This window comes from Protopterus annectens, chromosome 3.part1 (assembly GCF_019279795.1).
Source record: "Protopterus annectens isolate FY-2018-M chromosome 3.part1, PAN1.0, whole genome shotgun sequence".
Taxonomy (NCBI): domain Eukaryota; kingdom Metazoa; phylum Chordata; order Ceratodontiformes; family Protopteridae; genus Protopterus; species Protopterus annectens.
This window is the reverse complement of record NC_056732.1, coordinates 447,495,570-447,516,064: the sequence shown is the minus strand read 5'-3', so window position 1 is coordinate 447,516,064 and position 20,495 is coordinate 447,495,570.

Sequence of the window (20,495 nt, the reverse complement as noted above, 5' to 3'; positions counted from 1 at the left end):
TGTGCACCTAGTTTGACATTAAACACACAGCATGACACTATATAGGTTTCTTACTGTGTGTTTCTTTAATGAAACATTAGCATAAACTGACGTAAGCATTCATGTTTTTAAATATTGCCTTTTTGGCGTTAATTTTGTATCTAGTCTCTGAGGAAGCTATAGCTGTGCCTATAGCGAAAACGCTTTTTCTTGGATTAAAATAAAATAGCGTTCAGTTTTCTTAACTTCGCTCTGTTGTATTTGATTTTTGCCATACTTTGGATTTCATCCTTTTTGGACGATTATTACTATTGCTGTTGTTGTCGCCACTTCAGGCTTGCTGTTCGAGGACGGCTTCCTTCTTCTTGTCCTAAATCCAAACTTTAGACAGAAGAGGTTTTTACAAACTGAAGAAATTAGGCACTGTGGCATTATTAGAGGCACAGATGGTTAGAAATTTTTTCTAGTACTTATGAGAAGTCAAAAGATTGTTAATTTGCATTAAGGATAAATAACAATGCTGGACTGTAAATTCAGAAGGCGCAATATCTTTTGTTAGAAGCCGTATTACTCCTGCACAGATTCCAGAATGGTCTGTATTTGGGGTGTGCCTTACAAGTTCCTAGGAACAAATGGACACCTAGAACACTATTTTAAGTCATATAACTTAACATATATAAGGACTCCTAACACTTTTAAAGTAAAGAGAATGACAAGGAAAGGAAATGGTAATAACAAAAACAGCAGGTCAGACGGGGGGGGGGGGTCTGCAATGTTTAAGTCAATAATGGAAAAAGTCATAAGAAATCTAGAAAAACTGAATGTCAAGTTGCCAACTCCACCTATCTGGACCTCTTTGAATCTATCAAGATGCAACCCCTTACCCTGATCCTGGGCGACTTTAACTATACAACCATACATTGAAAGAAATACTTATCCCAGAACACAAATGCTTAGAGATTCCTTGATTTCTTCAATGCAAATGCTTTGGACCAGCTGGTCGACACCCCCACAAGAGGTGATAATATCTTGGGCTTAGTATTAACCAGTATGAGTGACCACTGCAGCATCCCTACAGTGTCATCCTTCCTGGCAAGATCCGTCCACAAAGCAGTCACTTTCAAAATCACCATCTCCCCCCACTAGGATCAAACATAAAAACTTCTCCAATGCTGATTACAACCTCCTGAAGGAAGGTATAAACAGCTTCACAGCCCCCTCCATAGGAACTGGCACAAATGTCCAAACCTACACCAAAGAACTATACAAGCATTTATATAGCAGCATGGAATCAGGAATACCCAACAGGACAAAATCACCTCTTCAAGGAAGAGTAAACCTGTCTGGTGGACATCTGCTATAAATAAACTCCATAATAAAAGGAAAAAATTGCTGTCCAGGACCAAGGAGCAGGTGCCTAATTGGAAGCAATCTCTCCTTAACCTGAACATGCAAATAAGAGCACTAGTGAAATCCTCCAAAGTAAACTTCGAGTCCAAACTGGCCACATCTACTCAAGACAATTGTGAGGCCTTCTTCAAATATGTTTGCAATCTCAAAGGAAGCACTCAAATCTGCTCAGAACTGGTGGTCAAGGACACCACATACACAAATGCCGTAGATATATAGCCAACCTGCTGGCAGACAGGTTCAGCGAAAACCTTACCCCTCTATCCCCCATCAGCAAATCAAGACATCCCCAGCACCTACCCCCCTCCCTTTATCGCTAAGGAACAAATCAGCACTGCCCCCTCAAAGGCAAAAATATACAGCCTCCATGAGATCTGATAACATCCCAGGCTGCATCCTACATGAACTCAGGAAGGAAATTGCAACACCATTAGCTACCCTTCTCAACCAAAGCCTGAGCACCGGCTTCATCCCAGCCAAGTGGAGGATAGTCATTGTCATCCCTTTGCACAAAAGTGAAGCGTCCACCGATCCAGGAAATTACAGACCCATCAGCCCAACTAGCCTGATCTGCAAGGCCATGGAATGGATTATCATGGACCTCTTTAACAAGGACATTGGCAACCTCCAAACACTCAATCCCACATAGTTTGGTTTCGTCAAGGGGAGGTCATGCCTGGTAAATTTGGTCACCTTCTTTGAGACAGTCACCAAAGCCATGGATGAGGGGAAGGTGGTACACACTGCCTACCTTGACCTGGCCAAAACTTTGATACTATTCCCCAATCGGGTATAATAGATAAACTCTCTCAACTGGGCACTAATCCATATGTTATCAGATGGGCGGCAAACTGGCTCACTAATAGAACCCACCTTATCAAAATAGGGGAAGCCACCTCAAGCAGTAGACCCGTAACAAACGGTACCCTAGGGACTGGTCTTGGGGCCTCTGCTGTTTGAGATATAGTTTTCTGAGGTGTAGGCCAAAATCAGTGGGCTATGGCTGGCCAAGTTTGCAGATGACTGCAAGCTAGGCGCTGTCATCAATTCCCCTAGTGATGTGAACATCCTCCAAGAGGGTCGCACCCAAACAAATGACTGGTGCCAGAAACATGGCCTCAAACTGAATACCAAAAAATACATCATCCTCCCCTTTGGCGAGAGTGACGGCCCCACAAATTATCGCATTAATAACAACGTCCTTAGCATGCAATCAGTAATGAGGGACTTGGGCACCCAGGTTGAGCGCAAACTGGCTTTTGACCACCATATCGCCTCCGATGTACAAAAAGCTTTCTACATGGCCCACGTTATTAGGAAGGGTATCTCATCCAGGGACAAGGAGGTCATAACATCCCTATATTCTTCCTTTATAAGACCCACTATTGAGTACAGCACCCCTTTCAGCATGTACCCCACAAAGCAACATGCAGCACCACAGAGGTTCCTCACCAAAAGAATCTAGGGCCTCAAACAGCTACCCTACACAGATAGGCTAAAAGCCCTGTCCCTCTACTCAGTCTCATACAGACACCTCATAGGTGACCTCTGTCTGGCATACAAAGCCATCTCAGACTCTGCCTTGATGGGACTGCAGCATATCCGCAAGTCAAGCTCCACTCAAGTAACCCACACGCGTGACCTCAACCTGGTTTGTGACATTAATAGGACTTGTTGGCAAGACAGATTTGTATCCCAGAGACTCCACCTTCTGTGGAATAGACTCCCTCTCCATGTCAAGCAGAGTACCTCATTAACCCTTTTTACATGGAACCTGGATAACTGGATGGGGAACAGAAAATACACCCCTGAGATTCCACCTGTGTCCCTGCTGTACAGGGGCATCAGATGCGTACTTGCTGGAACATGGACTAAATTCTTGGCTTGTAAGGGCCTCAGGGCCAATAGCCTAGTAACTTCCTGTGATCCTATGATCGGCACTGCTTAACACTAAAAGGATTTGTGTAGAAGGGCAAACTAGCAGCCAAGTTTAACACATACAGACCCAGTCAACAAACATTAAAGAACAAGACCACATTCTAGTTCTTGGAGAATGAAGCTCAATCTCTCAGAGCAGCACTTTTCAGAAGCACGAGTGTAGCAATATACAAACTGGATTTGTTCACGCTGGAATGTGTGCTGGCAAGTTAAGCTTGCATAGAACTCTGTCTTAATACTGACCTGGTTCATGGTGTGCACGTATGTAGTAAAAAAACAGTAACAATATTAATTTTTTTATTTATTTATTTAACATTTGTTAACTGGGAAAGTCCAACCTGGAACGAGCCAATTTTCAGTGGAGGCCCGGGGAGAAATGCTTCAGACCCATGTCTTTGTAATGTGGGAGGAAACTGCTGCACCCGGATGAAACCCACATCTACACAGAAGGCACCCAAGCTGAGAATCAAACCAGAAAACCTCTTGCTGTGAGGCGACAACACCGCTGCTGCACCACTGCACCGCCCACCCACGCATGCACAGCACAATGGATTAGCAATAACCCCACTAACCATATTAATCTCTATGGGTTCTCTCAACTCATTCAAGAACCCACGAGAACAGACAAAAGAACACAAAAACAATCCATTCTGGACTGGGTACTGGTCATTTACCCCAAACAAAACTACCAGACAGGTCTCCTACCAGTTGGCCTCAGTGACCACCTCCCCACATTCCTACTACGCAAATGCACTACCCTACCCAAGCCCAGGATTCATAGACTACTACGAGATGATTGCAACCTAAACCCTTATGATCTTAACACTGTTCTAAGCCATTGTAACTGGGAACCACTAAAAACCCTTGGATTAGACCAGGCAGTTGACTACTTTAATACTACTTTTGTCAACATCCTTAATAGACTCGCCCCTACTAGGAAAGTTACAAAGAAAGCCAACTATGCAGCATGGCTAAGTAGAGAAACTACAGCCCTACTAAACTGGAGAGATAAAGCCTGGAAAATCTGGAAAAGGGAAAACACCACCTGTTGTAAGCAAAACTACCAACAGCTGAGCAATCAAGCCAAACAACAAACCAGACAGGATGAACCGAACTACTTCCTAGGAGCCCAAAGCAAACACTCTAAAAACACACAAAAATTATGGCAGTCTATCAACTCCTTACTAAAACCAGGCAAAACCACTACTCCAACCCCAAACTCCACCAACAATACCACTGACATAGATCACCACTTTATAGAATCCATCCTGGCATTATCCAGCCAACTATCCAAAAATAGCCCTTCATGCACCCCAACCAATCATTCAGAAAGTATCCCCCCCTTACTCTACCACCAGTCCCCACCTCTATAATCAAAAAGCTCCTTCTAAAACTAAAACCTACCACCCTTGCAGCCGATAACTTGCCTGCTAGCTTCCTAAAAATGGCTGCTGAATCTATATCTTACCCAGTCTCCATCCTTATAAACCGCTCCATACAGGAATATCATGTCCCAAAACTCTGGAAAGTTTCATATATCATTCCTCTTCATAAAGGTGGGAACTCATATGATTTTTCAAACTACCGACCCATCGCCATTTTATCCCCTTATCTAAAATTCTGGAGAAGTGTATCCACTTCCAAATCATGAAATTCCTGAACACACATCAACACCTGTCTACCACACAACATGGCTTCCGCTGACATCATAGCGCAACCACTGCTATTCTCTCTTTCACTAATCTAGCTAACCAATACAGGAACAACAATAGCTTTACATATGCCATTTTTTGGATCTCTTCAAAGCATTTGACATGGTCTCTCACCCCATTCTGCTAGATTCTCTAGACTCACTATCTTTTGCCCCATTTACCATAGCCTGGTTCAGAAACTACTTATCTGACAGGCAACAATCAATCCACTGACAAGGTATACTGTCCCCTCAACTCCCCACCACCATAGGTGTCCCACAAGGCTCAATACTGGGCCCACTTTTTTTTTCTATCTTCACCAATAATCTACATAGCTCAACCCAGCATGCCACACTTACTCAATATGCAGATGATTCAGCTTCAATCTGCACAGTCCCATCTCCAGCCATTCTGCAGCAATTCACACAGGAAACCTTTAACTCTGTAGAAAAATGGATTTCTGATATCCAACTCATCCTAAACCCTAATAAAACTAAATTACTACTATTTACCCCTAACAAATCAAAAACTGCTCCCCTCTCCTTCACCACCACCTCCTCTAAAAATGGCACTACCATTTCCCCTTCTGACCATACCAAACTTCTCGGCACTGAAATTGACAATAACCTTCACTTCGATGTCCATATCTCACAAACCATTAAAAAGGTTCACAAAAAATGGGCACACTATATAGACACAAAAACTTTCTCTTGGACCAAGCAAGACTCAGTCTAGCCCAGACTCACTTATTGTCCACACTAATGTATGCAGCACCAATTTTCACCCACATCAGGAAAATACATCTAGACAAACTAGAGTCATGCTACAATAAGAACGCCAAATTTGCTAAAACACCACCTTCAAAACACATCACTGTGTTGCTCTAAGAGACCTAAATTGTCTAGAACTACCTCAACAACTTAATTACCACCAGCTAGTCATTGCCAAAAATATTCTTAAATACCCTGATAAAACCCCATCAATAACTCAACTACTTACCTACTACACAGCAAATCGCCCTCTCCGATCTAGTGACAAATCTCTCCTCTGCATCACTAGAGCAAACAAAACTGCAGAAAAAGCACTATATTCCCACTCCATTGCTAGAAACTGGAATTGCCTTCCCCCCTCACTGACCACTGCCCAGCACCACCTCACACTTCAAAAACTCCAGAAAAAGAAGTGAATTCCGCTAAAGAATGCTCAGCAGAACAAAAAACAATGTAAATATTGGAAGAGCGTTGCACCACAGGTATTAGTATTTCATCTGAGTATTCAAAACTTGCTAAACAACCAAAATGGCAGAAAGACAGCTTCAAAACAACAGCTTCAATAACAGGCTTTTACCATGTTGAATCCACAATATATGAAATATAGAGCTTTGTTGTTGTAAAAGTCAAGTGGCGTTGTAATTGCACAGCTTTAAAACATGTGGATGTCATAAAAACAGAAAAAACGAACATAAAAGTGAAGAACCCTTCTGATGTAAATAATAGACAAGCGCTTTCAACTTTTTCAAGCCTTCTTCAGATCCAAGTAGGTAAACTGGGTTCAGTGTTTAAAAGTTGGTATCATCCAATGAAACACCTCAGTGAATGATGAATGTTAACCAATCAAGTTAGTCCATTGGTACACACCTCCATAGCTTGAAGTTAAAACTCTTTATTTAAAACTCTTTGTTTAAAACAACATGACAGTTTAACATTTCTAAACAGACTCAGACATATTTTCAGAAGGAATATTAGTAAAATATTTTCAGTAGGTTCTGGTTAAAAGAATAAGCTCTGCATAAAAGCCAAGATTTTGAGAGGAAAAAGGTGAATAATTTAAAAAAAAAAAATTTTTTAGATGGTCATTTAGTGCACTTCTTTTTATTTCATTTCAACAGTTTCTTTGGGACATCAGAGCCTAAGTCAGTATACCTAAGGTTTCTGTCAATGAAAACAGGTCATAAGTGGGCATAGCTCATTGCTCACCTATTTTTAAGAAAAGGTTTTAAGGGAACACAGCCATTAAGGCCAGGGGGGGTTATCTGCCCTCAGCCACATTATCCATTTGGCTTCCTCTCTCTCAGTCAGATTGGTCAGGTCTCCTTCTCTGGAAGTAAAATGTATCTTTGAAATGACCATGAAAACAAAGCTATGCCCCTCATGCTCACGTAAATGAAGAAAAAGAGAATTTGTTTCCTTTCTGTTACGTATATCAGATTGATGTTTGATAATTCTTTCCTTTAGCTTCATATTAGTTTTTCCAACATAAAATGCTGTGCAGGAAGTGCAGGTAGCTTTGTAAACAATATTGCTGGTTAGGCAATTAGCTAATCCATGAAAAACAAATGTCTGTTTAGTAACCGGATGCTTAAATGTGTTGTTACAATTGATTACATTGCAGACCTTGCAGAAGCCACATTTCTTTGTTCCTGATGAATTATTATGTACGTAGTTGTTACATATCCCATCATTTGAGCATAAAATCCTTTTGAGATTCTTTTTATTTTTGAAAAGGAAACTTGGGTTATCTCAAACAATCTCTTTTAACTTTTTATCCAAAGTTAGAATCGGCCAGAACTTTTTGATCACCTGGCATACGTTATCATAGTCCATAGTGCAAGTCAAATTGACCCTTAAGTTAGATGTTCTTTTAGGTATAGCGAGGGATGGTGTACTTTCACCTTCTCTGACCTTAGAGGAATAAAAAGGTTTGCCTTTTCCTTTACGTATGTCATTAATTCTGGTCTTGTTTAGTTCTAAACTTCTCTTTCCATATCCTCGTTGGCTGAAATTATTAATAAGCCTCTCTTCTTCCTGGAGAAAGGTTGCCTCTTCTGTACATAGCTTTGAAATCCTTGCAATTTGATTTTCAACAATGTCAGAGAAAATATGCCTAGGATGCATACTGGAAAAATGGAGCATGTGGTTTCATCACATATAGAGGCAAGTGTCTATTCCCTTCCCCGGATCAAGAGATAATCTCACATCCAGAAAGTCAACCATCTCTCTAGATGATTTTACATCAAATTTCAGGAAAGTAGTGGTCTGTGACAGGAAGTTAACAAAGCTTCTTAAATCTTCTTCTTTGCCCTTCCATACAATGAACGTGTCATCCACAAACTGACTGTACAGAATTATCTGGTCATTCCAAATGTTATTGGCATCCTTCGACCAAGCTCTCTCCCAGATGGCTAAAACCAAGGTTGCATAACTATTGGCACAGGGTGTGCCCATGGCAACCCCCCATCTCTGCCAATAGTAGCTGTTGTCATAGGTAAACACATTGTACTCCAACACAATTTCCAAAAGATCACATATCAAACGTGATTCTACCTTCTCTTCCGTTAGAAATTCTCTTACTGCTTCAATGCCATAATTATTTGGTATGGAAGTAAATAAACTATTCACGTCTAGGGTTACCAATATCAAACTCTCAAGATCATCACGATGTTCTAGAGCTATATAAAGATGTTGTAGAAACTCAGCTGTATCTTTAATCACAGTGGAGGCCCTAGGTAGCATCTCTTTTAGTTCTTGTTCAATAAGCATAGAAATAGATTCCGTCAACCATTCTCTACCAGCCACAATTGGTCTTAAAGGTGGGCGTTTAAGATCTTTATGAATTTTTGGTAATCCACTGATAGTTGGTACGGTGAGGTGCTCAGTGATGAAGAGATGATGTAAATACTCATTAATCTCTCTTTGCAATAGCATGTCATAAAGAGCCTGCTAGATCTTCCATTTCATAATATTTAGTTCATTCTTACTAATCAAGGAATAGGTCTTTCAATCACTTAATAATTCAGAAGGGTTCTTCAATTTTATGTTCGTCTTTCTGTTTTTATGACATCCACATGTTTTAAAGCTGTGCAATTACAACACCACTTGACTTTTACAACAGCAAAGCTCTATATTTCATATATTGTGGATTCAACATGGTAAAAGCCTGTTATAGTAGCTGTTGTTTTGAAGCTGTCTTTCTGCCATTTTGGTTGTTTAGCAAGTTTTAAATACTCAGATGAAATACTAATACCTGTGGTGCAACGCTCTTCCAATATATACTTCAAAAACTCCCTCAAATCACATCTAATGATAAACTGGCTATGTCCCTGTATTATTTATTTTCCTATCCTACTCCTCCGCTGACCCTTTCACCAATTCCAAGTTAGGCACTGTAATTCCTCTATAGGGCTACAACTCTAACAGCCATTAGTCCAGCCTGTAAGCAGCTTCTCCCCCTGCCATTTGTAACTTCTCTTACTGAAAATTATCTTGTCTGCTTGCATTTCTACTGTAAATATCTGATTGTTTTCTTGTAAAGCCTACATGACTGCTGTCCTACTCTGTATAAAAATATTTTTCTCTTGTTTAACTTGTACTACTCTGGAAAATATATATATATATATATATATATATATATATATATATATATATTTTTTTTTTTTCTCATGTCTAACAATGTGGAGCTTTTCTCCCTGGGCCTGCTGCAAATGGACCTAGTCCAGTCGGAACTTCTCAGTTAACAAATGTAAAATAAAATAAATAAAACAGAATAACGGAATTATTTACTTTATCCTCAAAGGACCACATGCCAACCAAGCAGTTTTATCGGCAGGGAGAGAGTACAGGCTGTAAACAGCACATCATTTATTCCCACTCTTCTACTAATACATCTGGATTATCTTTTACCTTCAGATTTACTGCTGGTCAGTTCATCACAGTTTATCTCAATGCTGGAATTATGTTTTCATGCAATGCCTGATTCAAGGGCATGCTATTAACCTATGGGGTCTAGTGGTACAGCTTCCGATAAAGCAAACAAAAAATGCATCATCTCGGACTGCGCCACACTTGAGGAAGCCAAGGTCACTAATAAAGTTTTAAATTCTCCATGCAGTGACTTAAAACCAAAGAACTACACACTGTAAGCAGTATAATCACAGACATACAAGGCCTGCATAGTGACTACCACAATTTATTTCACGCATGAGCTGAATGAGAAAAGCTAGGGATGGTGCCAATGCCTGTGCACGTGTTTAGAGAGGGGGTGGAATAATAAGAGCAGCTACAATCTGGTCCAGATGATGGTCAAATGTGGCCCTAGGCAGGGGAATGAACCAGGGCAACCCCCCCACCCAGCTATTCTAGTGTTTCATTACTTGTCTTTCTCCCCCAGTTACCATAAGCACTGCTCAAAACTGTCAGCATGCATACTTGTTTTTCTTTACTTTTAAAATGAATGCACAGATATGGATTTAATTTAAAATTTTTAATTTAAATATCCTACCTTGACCAGGTTAGTCCCACTAGACTAGTAACATCTTTTCAGGGGCGACACTAGTGGAAATATGACCAGGGCATTGGGGAACTTCCCCTTGCTCGATCTGATAGCTCAGGTGGACGTAAAAGATCTCATAGCACCTACCATTAACACATTCACACGAGTCCTCAGTTTAACATCTCATCCAAAGGATGACTCCCCCCCCTTAAAGTGCACTGTAGTATTAGCGATCCATTTACATGTTGTGGAAATAGAAACCACAGCCTTCTATGCCAAAGGCAAGTATGCTACTTGTTATGCTATTGACACTGTTTTGAAATTCTAAAGCACAAACACTGTCAGCCATTTGCTAAATAAAACAGCTGCACAGTGAAATAGATCAAGCATGAGCAACAGTAAACTTCTCATCCCTTGAAACTCACATTCCTTCAAAATGCACTCTAGTTTTGATGATTTTTTCCATTGATCAGTGAAAGAAAATGAACTAATAAAAAAAAAACACACATTTCAGCACATTTCAATCAACTCTTGACGATTAAGTGCTCCTGTCTCTTGTAGCCAACATACAGGGTTCAAGCCTGAAAAAGCTAATTAACTAACCTACCATGCCTAACTAGGGCATTTCCTCTCTTTCTCTCTGAGACACACACACACACACACACACACACACACACACACACACACACACACACACACACACACACACACACACACACACACACACACACACACTACCTGGAATGCTTCATTTCCCCAGCCTTTGAAAGGGAAAGAAGCAGCAGTCCTCCATTCCAACATGTGGATAAATCTTGTGTGTTGACGTGAGTCTGCTGCACTAAAGATATATGATACACACACATGCACGATGTCTTTGAAGAGAAAATGAAAAGAAGCACAGATGGATGCAAAAAGATTTAAATATTTTGGTTCTAATTGTTTATTTAAAATGAAATGTGGCAGCCCACAGTGCCTACCCCATTCCAGCCAGCCCCAGCCAACTGCCTAGGTCACCTAGTGCTGGCTCTGGCTACAATCATCCCGTTAAACACCATTCTCAAATGCAGCAGTGCATAGCCCCCAGTCACTGACTGTCACTGTCTGAGATCACATTACAAAAAGACAGAACTTTTTATGTACTTACCATAACGTTCCATGTTTGTAGTCCATCTCACCCTTCATTGTTACATATGGGATCGGAACTGATCCTCGGCTCCAACTCGGCCTATTTACAAGCTGGAAGTCTTCTAGTTGGCTCGTGGCTAGGTAGGTATGCCATGGTGCACCAGTACAATCCCCAGATCTTGTTTGCTGATGACTGGGAGAGATAATAACAACTATACCAAGGAAGCCAATACTTAAAGGTCTCCATAGAAAAGATAATAATATTTTTCTGTCTCCAGGTACTTCCAGGCTGGGGGTAGGCGGGTGGGTTGGTAAGAATGAAGGGCGAGATGGACTACAAACATAGAACGTTATGGTGAGTACATAACTTCTTTATGTTCTGTAGTCCTATCTCACCTTCATTCTTACATATGGGACAGCATCCCTAGCACATTATTCTTGGGTGGCTCAAGGAAAAATACTCCTGAGTACCGTGGAACCAAATGAAGCTCTACCTCTGGTGGTTAAATCCAATTTGTAATGAATAATAAAAGTGTGAGGGGTAGCCCACGTAGCTGCTGCACAAATATTAAGTGGGACCCTGGCTTGAAAGGCTGCATAGGTAGACTGAGATCTGGTAGAATGAGTCTTGATTTTAAAGAGTAAAGGTCTACCCTCAGAATTATAAACATAAGCTATACAGCTAGAAATACAATTAGAGAGTGTCACTTTGGAAACTGGTAAACCTGACCTGGATTCAGAGAAGGAAATGAATAATTGATCTGATTTCCTTAGTCCGGAGCAAATGAAAACATAATTGTCTATGGACATCCAGCTGATGAAACCTATATTCAGCTGCATTGGAATGATTTGGAAAGAACACCGGAAGCTCAATGGATTGATTCAAAGTGGCATGGGGACAGACCTTAGGGACAAAGGAGGGATTAGTACGAAGGGACACCCTGCCCTTGTGAAAAATCAGATAAGGGGATTTAACAGACCATGCTTGCAACTCTGACACCTGTCTGGCCGACATGATAGCCACCAGAAACAAAGTCTTCCAGGACAGGAATTTCAAAGATGAATGGGAAGGCTCAAAGGGCGAAGAATTCAATATGCACAACACAAAATTTAAATCCCATGAGGGAACAGGTTCTTGATAGGGGGATCTTAACAAAGTGGCACCTTTAAGGAAGGTGTTGCATAGCTTATGTGGCATCAAATTTGAATCTTGAAAACCTAGACGAAAGTTTGAAATCGCTCCCAATTGAACTCTGATAGTGGCAGCCGCAGATCCATGGTGAAAAAGCCCAGACAGGAATTCCAAAACCACTGGAATGTAGGCAGTGTAAGGGTCAACATTTAGTTTCTCCGCCCAGATAGAGAATCTTCTCCATTTCCTGGAATATAGTCTCCTAGTAGAAGGTTTATGAGAAGATGTAAGGATATGAGTCACGGAGGGTGAGAAGTCATGAAGCCTGACTAGGGATGGAACTGGAGCAGCCACGCTGTCAAATTGAGGGTATGAAAGGAGGGATGGAGTGAACCTGACATGTGAGTCAACAGGTCTAGAGCTGGGTCCAGCATCCAAGGATCGTCCAGAAGAGGCCGAAGGAAGGGGAACCAAACTGACGAGGCCAGTAAGGAGCAATGAGGATAAGTTTGCTTCCCAGCCATTTCGCTTATAGGTTCATAGGTAGGTACTAGGCTATTGGCCCTAGGGCATAATTAAGCCTAGCCAAAATGTTTCAGCTTTCGCCTCCCATGAGGTTTAGTTATCTATGCCTCTGTCGAGCAGAGCCACAGATGTGATTCCCAGGGTGAATTTCCTGTTTCCCATCCACTCATCAAGATTCCTCTTGAAGAGCACTACTGAGGGGCTCTGCCTCACATATATGGGGACCTTATATGGGGAGTCTCTGGGACATGAATCTGTCCCTCCAACAAGTCCTGTTTATTGTTGCTGTCAGGTTAATGTCCCTTGAGACTTGTAACTCTGGTGGATTGGGATTTACTTAGGTGGAGCATTTCCAGCAATTTGGAGTTGGCCATAGCCTTGTATGTTAGGCATAGGTCACCTCTGAGTAGTCAGTATGTGACCGAGTATAGTTTGAGTTTTTTTAGACTTGTGGCATAGGGCATGTGTTTAAGACCCGTTATCCTCTTTGTGAGGTACTTTTGAGGCCTCTCCAGTTGTTGCAGATGTCTTGTAAGGTACATCCCAAATGGGACATTGTATTCAATTACGGGTCTAATGAGTGATGAGTAGAGGGGGACAATAACTTCCTTAATCGTAGATGCAAACCCCTTTGTGATAAGATGGGCCATGTAGAAGGATTTTCTAACCACTTTAGCGATGTGGTTGTCGAAGGAGAGGTTACTATCCACCTGTGTCCCTAGGTCTCTTATCACACTCTCTGTGATAAGTGGGCTGCCACCTATGTTGTAATTCATTGGTACTTGGTTTTTCCCAAAAGGTATGACAATGCACTTTTTGTCATTTAACTTGAGGCCGTGATTTTGGCACCACGTATCTGTATTAGTGAGACCCCACTGAAGGATGTCTACATCAGTAGGAGTCTCAATTATGACGCCCAGTTTGCAGTCATCTGCAAACTTTGTTAGCCATAATCCCTCCATGTTTGTTTGTACTTCGGAGAAATAGATGCCGAACAGGAGGGGTCCCAATACTGAGCCCTGTGGTACTCCACTAGTCACAGGTTTGGAGTCTGATCTAGCATTCCCCATTCTCACCGAATGGGTTCTATCTGTGAGCCAGTTGGCAACACATCTTGTTATGTAGGGGTTTGTGTTTAGGTTAGTGAGTTTGTCTATAATTCCCAAGTGGGGAATGGTATCAAAGGCCTTGGGAAGATCAAAGTATGCTGTGTGGACCACCTTCCTTTCATCTATTGCCTCAGTGACCTTTTCAAAAAAGTCAACCAGATTGAGGAGACATGACTGTCCCTTTACGAACCCAAACTGGGTAGGGTCTAGAGTTTGTAGGTTCCCATTGTCTTTGTTTATGAGTCCCATGATGATGCACTCCATGGCCTTACAGGCTACGCTTGTCAGGCTGATGGAGCGGTAGTTCCCGGGGTCAGTGGTGGCACCTCCTTTGTGGAGTGGGATGACTGTTGTCGTGCACCACTCTGTGGGCACATAGCCTGAGGTGAGGCTGTGGTTAAACATGGTATTAAGGTGCTGGATTAATTTGTTTTGGAGTTCATGTATCATGCAGCCTGGGATGCTGTCTGGGTCCCATGGATGCTGTGTTTTTTTGCTTTGGAAAGTGCTATTTTCACATGGGTGTCTGTGATTTCAGGGGCAGCACAATCGTCTGGTATGGATATGGGCCCTCTAGGTGGTGAGGGTGGGGTAAAGTTTGCACTGAACCTATCTGCCAATATATTGGCAATATCAGTTGGTTCTGTGACTTTTGAACCATTATGCTGTAGCTCAGAGCAGATCTGAGTGTTGCAGTTTAGGTTCTTGACATAGCTAAAAAATGCCTTGTGGTTGTCTTTGGTGTCTGTTGTGTTTTTCTTTCAAAGTTCGCCTTAGAGGTTTTCATGAGGGTTCTTAGCTTTTTGTTAAGGTTGGTCTGGGATCCCTTCCATTCCTGGGTTTTTACTCTTTTTTTTTGTAATAATTTCTTCCTTCTATTGTAGAGCTTATTTATGGCTGGGGTCCACCAGACTGGTTTCCTCTTTTTGGTGGACTGGGAATTGGTCATGTTTGGGATAGCATGGTCCATGCACTCATGTAAGTGCCTGTAGAGTGCTTTTGTGTAGGATACAGCAGATTCAATCCTATTTACATTCTGTGTGGGAGTAACAAAATTTGCCAGCTCTGTCTTGAGTAGCACAAAGTTTGCTTTGGAGAAATTTTTTACCATGGTTTCCCTGGGAGGGGGTGAAGTTGGTATGTGGATATCTAGGGTGATGAGTTTATGGTCTGATCTAACCAATGAGGAATTTACCACAGGTAGGGAGCATTTATCCCTCATGTTGGTGATAACCAGGTCCAGTATATTGTTACCTCTTGTGGAGGGTGTTAATAAGCTGGTCCAGGGCATTTGAGTTTATATATTCATGGAAGCGCTGAGCAAAGGTATTAGGGCTTCCATAGTTTTCCCAGTTAATGTTTGAGTAATTGAAATAACCCAGTATAAGGGTGTTTGGTTGGACCTTCATGTTTTCCAGTATCTCTAGGAACAATGAGTGGGTGTCTCGGGTCAGGGATGGTGATCTGTAGCAAGAATCATACTTTGCAACCAGTCTGGAGGTGTGATTATCCTTGATGAATATGGATACGCCTCCTCCCTTTGTATTTCAGTCCGGGTTTTGTGGCTGAAATGTGTGATATGACTTGTAGCCTGGTATCGCTGGGGTGCTCTCTTGTGCCTTGAACCAGGTCTCCGTTACTGCACAAATATCGATGCTCTCCATATTGAGGAGTGCCTCGAGAAAGAGTGCATTTTGAGGTTTAAACTCCTAGCGTTGAGCAGCATGACCCTCAGTTTTTTGTCAATGGTACTTATGGCAGTGGATTTGTCTTTTGAGCCTTGCCTAAAAAAGGCACTATGGGGGTGGCAAGTGCCTTCTACAGTATCCTGAATCCCAGGGGTGACAGGTGCAAGCCATCTCTGGCAACGCATCAAGGCTTGTCAAGCATGTCATCCCAGGCAGACAGATACTGGATCCCCTTTGAATGACACCAGACACTTAGCCAATTGTTGAAATTTATCATTTTTAACTTGTACTGAGGTATCATTCTTGGTGAGCTTAAGATGCCGCTCAGGGCTAGGGTCATACCTGCCTTGGCTACATGATCAGTGAGCTCTTCCATGTCCCTTTTCATGTAGTCCAGGGAGGTATGCCTCAGGTCATTCACACCAACATGGACAATGACAGATTCGTATTTGTACTTGTCATGGAGTGACCTGAGTGCGTGGGTAATTTCTGAATAACCTTGGGAATGAGAGGAAAGGGAGGAAAAGCATACAGGAGACCCAGGGGCTAATCGTGAACAAGTGCATCTCTTGGTGACTCCCCCCGGAGGGGGGATGAGGGAGAAGTAGCTGCTGCATTTGGCATTGATTGGACTGGCAAAAAGGTCGCAGCAAAGCTGTCCCCATCTGCGGAAAAATCTGTTCCACTGTTTCCTTTTTCAGAGACCACTTGTGAGGCATAAGGATTGCCTTTTCAGAGACCACTTGTGAGGCATAAGGATTGCCCTGCTGAGCTTGTCGGCTATCACGTTGGTTGTCCCTGGAATGTGCGTTTCCACCAGAAAACGCTGGGAAGCTATCGCCCATTTCCAAACTTGCATGGCCTCTTGACAGAATGGGTAAGATCTGGCTCCACCCTGTTTGTTGATATACCATACTACCGACATGTTGTCTGATTGTATTGCAATAGTCCCGAGAGGCAGAAGGTCGTGGAGTGCTTGCAATGCCAGGAGCACCGCCCTCATCTCTAGAACACTGATATGCAGGTGAGCCTCGTGATCTTGCCATGTGCCTTGGACAGTCCTGCCAAGATAATGCCCCCCCACCCTATCTGTGAGGCATCTGTGGTCACAGTAGCAATGGGTTGGTGAGGGATAAATGAGGTGCCCGTGGTTAACTGATTGGGTAGCGTTCACCAAAGGAAGTCCTTCTTGCAAGATTCTGTCAACAGAATGTGATGAGATAATGGAAGGTGCTGAAAAGACCATTGGGACGACAGGAGCCACTGAAGAATTCTGATGTGTAACCGGCTAATGGCACTAGTAATATCGTGGAAGCCATGGTCCCTAGAAGTTGCAGAATAATCTTGGCTTTGACCTTTCATAAGGGAAGATGACGCCAAATTTGAAGAACCAAATTCTGTGCTCTTTCGGCAGGAAGACAAGCCAACATGTCTACTGTATCCATCTTTCTGCTCCTATAAAAATCACAGCTTGAGAGGGCAATAAGGTAGATTTTTCCCAATTTATAGAAATTCCCAGCTGGGCACAAAGCTGAACAGTAGCGTCCCTGGCCTGAAGAAGTAGATGCCTGGTGGGGGCGGTCAAGAGCCTGTCATCCAGATGTGGAAACACCTGGAATCCTCAACGTCTCAGGTGAGCTGGCACTACTGCCATACATTTGGTGAACATCCTGGGAGCTGTGGTGAGACCAAAAGGGCAGAGCACGAAACTGGTAATGTCTGGCTCCCAGATGGAAGTGTAGATGACTCCTCAAAGCTCTGTCCATTTTTATGTGGTAATAGGCGTCTTGGAGATCTATTGAGCACATCCAATTGTCTTTCCCTAATAATGGGAGTATAGACTGCAGTGTCACCATCTGGAACTTGTCCTTCTTTACTGATTCATTCAATCTGCTGAGGTCCAGGATAGGCCTCCAGTCCCCTGTGCGTTTTGGCATTAAAAAGAATCTGGAGTAAGTTCCGGATCCTATTTGGTCTGCTGGGACGGTTTGGATGACTCTTTTTGACAGCAACTTGTTGACCTCCACAGTTGCCTGATCCCTGTGACTGGGTGGAACATCCAGGATCTTCTTGCGAACAACAGGTGAAAGAGAAAAGGGTATGACATAACCTCTGGTAATAAGTCTTTGTACCCACTTGTCTTGAGTGATACCCAGCCAGGCTTCTGGGTACAAAGAAATGCGACCCCCAACCGGCACCAGAGAAGCACAGTCGGGCCCGGCATCAGGAGCGCTGGTAAAGCCGGCCCCAAAAGGAATTGCAACCTCCCTGGTTTTGTGGACCGATCCTGCCTCTAGGGCGACGTCTACCATTTCCTCCTCCTCCTCTACCTCTGAAAAAGGAGTCACCCTGTGCATCCTGGAAAAACCTCTGGGACTTCTTGAACCACATTTTACTGCCCCTCTGACCTTTAGTGTATAGTCTAGAGGGAACAGTAAAACATACTCCCACGGCAGAGTGTGTTTTTCCTTCTTGCTCGCACCGGGTGAGAGTGTCCTTTACCTTGGATCCAAACAAGGAGGAACTGTTGAAGGGAGCGTTGGTAAAGGTAGACTTGAACGGTTCCACAAAGAACACAAACGCATCCAGGAATGATGCCTCAGGGAAATTCCTGAACCCGCTGCTCTACTCGCTCCATCGGCTGCATTGGAAATAAGTCACATGGAGGAGTTGACGATAGAGTTCAAGGTGGACAACTGTGCAGAAACCTTGTCAGGGACTCCCTCAGTACATGTACCTTGTAGAGAATCTCCTAACTCTTTAAGGAGATCTCTCTGAAGTCTCGTGAAGTGAGTAAGGTAGTTCAGCGATGTGAGGGTAAATGCCGCTGAACTAAAGATACGCTTCCTGTATCTGTCTATCATTCGAGACTCCTTATTTGGCGGATGAACAGAAGAAGATGTCTCAACTAGCACCTTCTTAGTGGCTGCCATCACCATCATGGCATCTACGGGAACACCTTTAAACAAAAAATCTTTCTCAAGAGGGGCAGAAAGAAACGTATTCGGTCTCCTGGGGACTGGCTCCACAGCATCAGGAGTATCCCACACCTTTCGACTAACTAGCTCCATCAGTTCGTCGAACGGTGGAGACACCCAAGAGGCTGAAGGTTGAGACCCGAAAGCCGTCAGGTACACCGACTCCTCATCAGAAGGGGCGACAGTGGGCCAGCTACACTTCTGCTTAAGGATTTCCAGGATGTCTACAAAGGAGACATCATCAGAGGATGACTTGGGGGACCCTTCTGACTCCTCGAGGTCAGTGTCAGAGGTCAGAGACTCATCCCGAGAGTCTACATGCTTCCTCTTACATGTTTCTCTTCCATGGGGGCTCCTCAGAAGGACATTCCGGGGAGGTCTCAGAAGAGTGGGGGCCACCACCCAGTGGCTCCTGAGGCTGAGGGTCTCTGCTGTCCATGGAGGGGGTAGGAGCTGAGACAGAAGTAGGTGCTTTAGGGGGAAGAGTGCCAGTACCTCTGGAAGGAATTGACAATCGGGACAGCACACTCCTCATCATCTCGAGTGCCGACTTCTCTGGCTCCGAAGATCTTCCCGGCTCTGAGGAGACCGAAGATGCCATCTGCTCCAGAGCTATCAGCTCCGAGATAGACACAGGATCCGAACTCACCCTAGCCGACACGCCGAGAGGAAGACTCGGAACCGAAGAAGTTCAGTTCCAAGCATCCCTGGTGGGGCTGCCCGGGGAGCTTTGGCCCCTAGACACTACGGATGGCACCAAGAGTGTCGGAGCAGAACTCGGCTCAGAAACAGCCACAGGGGGAGCTAGAGCCGAAGGTTCCACCAATGGTACCAAACACTCCGTCTCCGAAAAACCAGCATGGCTTGGAGGAGGAATGATCGCAGAGGGTTGAACGGACTCGAGTGGCTCTGGAACCAACTGGGTCAGAGCCAACAGCAATTTAGGCAAAGAAGATGACTTCAACAGTCTCAGTACTACCCTCTCCACATCTTCTTCTGATAAACTCCTGGAAGACCTGGATGACAGAGCAGGAGAGCGGGATCTCTGAGGTATCGGAGATTTCAATATCAAGGAGGCCCGTAGAGGATCCATAGACCGGCTCCGAGAAACAGTCTCAGTAGTCAGCTCTGAAATACTTGGAACCGAACCTGTAATCACAATACTGCTCTCAGTCAGCACCGAGGTCTGTGGAGCCGATGAGACAGTGGACTTGTATTATTTTGTGATCTTAAGAGGTGGTTCCGAGACACCAGCCGGTGCCGGGGAGGGCATCTTAGAGGATTTAGACTTTCCCTTAGTGGATTTTGAAGATGAGGAAGAGCTAGACAGATCTTACTCAAATGGAGGTTTAAGAAGACATTTTAGGACGAGCTTGTTCTTCCTCTCCTGCAACACCCTAGGACTGAAAGCATGGCAAAATAAACAGGTCTCCTGTAAATGGATGGCCTCCAAACAGTAAACGCAGTTACCGTGACCATCCGTTATGGACATTTTTTGAGAGCACTTGATACATTTCTTAAAGCCAGATGGCTTATGATCCTTACTCTCTTTGGACATTCTCGCAGAAAGGACACATGCAGAGAAAAAGAAGGAGGACTAGGTCCTCTAATTTAAATGGGCCTAGCCCTGCAGGAAGGAGAAAGACACCATG